Raw genomic sequence first — 1,305 nt, 5'->3', positions numbered from 1 at the left:
CTATGATCTTTAGTGTTGTTTTAAAATTTTCAAACACATTCTACATTTGTATTAATGTATATTAAACTATTTTTCTTGGTACGTGGACATCGTTTTAATTTTTTGTCAATTCATTTAGAAAAACATTATAATATTCCAATAATTGGTGGACTAACTATTTTCTAGAGAAACGGAGACAACAAAAGTTCCAATCTTCTTTGACCTTCATTAGATGTTAGTGAATGATGCAACTATGCATTAAAACAGTATTTTTATATTTTTGAATTTTTCTCAAAATCTATGAACTAACCTACGAAAATATTGAATTTTCGGTAAATGCTCTATATACTTGAAGCCTATGATCTTTAGTGTTTTTTTAAAATTTCTAAAAACATTCTACATTTGTATTAATATATATTAAACTCTCTTTCATGGTACATGGGCATCGTTTTAATCTTTTGTAAATTAATTTAGTAAAACTTCAAAATACTCCCTAAATTGGTGGAATAACCACTATAAAATCGTTATTTTCTAGAGAAACGGAGACAACAAAAGTTCCAAACCTCTATGACCTTCGTCATATGTTAGTGAAAGATGCAACTATGCATTAAAATAGTATTTTTATATTTTTGAATTTTTCTCAAAATCTATGAGTTAACCCCCACGAAAATATTGAATTTTCGGTAAATGCTCTATATACTGAAGCCTATGATTTTTAGTGTTGTTTTAAAATTTCTAAACACATTCTAGATTTGTATTAATGTATATTAAACTGTTTTTCATGGTACGTGAGCATCATTTTAATTTTTTGTCAATTAATTTAGTAAGACTTCATAATACTCCCTAAATTGGTGGAATAACCACTATAAAATCGTTATTTTCTAGAGAAACGGAGACAACAAAAGTTCCAAACCTCTATGACATTCATCATATGTTAGTGAAGGATGCAATTATGTTTGAATTTTTCTCAAAATCTATGAGTTAACCCCCTACGAAAATATTGAGTTTTTCAGTAAATACTCTATATACTGAAGACTATGATCTTTAGTGTTGTTTTAAAATTTCTAAACACATTCTACATTTGTATTAATGTATATTAATCACTTTTTCATGGTGCGTGGGCATCTTTTAAATTTTTTCCAATTAATTTAGTAAAACTTCATAATACTCCCTAAATTGGTAACCACTGTAAAATCGCTATTTTCTAGAAAAACGGAGACAACCAAAGTTCCAAACCTCTATGACCTTAATCATATGTTAGTGAATGATGCAACTATGAATTAAAACAGTATTTTTTATATTTTTGAATTTTTCTCAAAATCTATG

This window comes from Brassica oleracea, chromosome C5 (genome assembly GCF_000695525.1).
Source record: "Brassica oleracea var. oleracea cultivar TO1000 chromosome C5, BOL, whole genome shotgun sequence".
NCBI lineage: Eukaryota > Viridiplantae > Streptophyta > Magnoliopsida > Brassicales > Brassicaceae > Brassica > Brassica oleracea.
The sequence above is the reverse complement of the archived record's forward strand: the minus strand, read 5'-3'. Positions refer to the sequence as shown.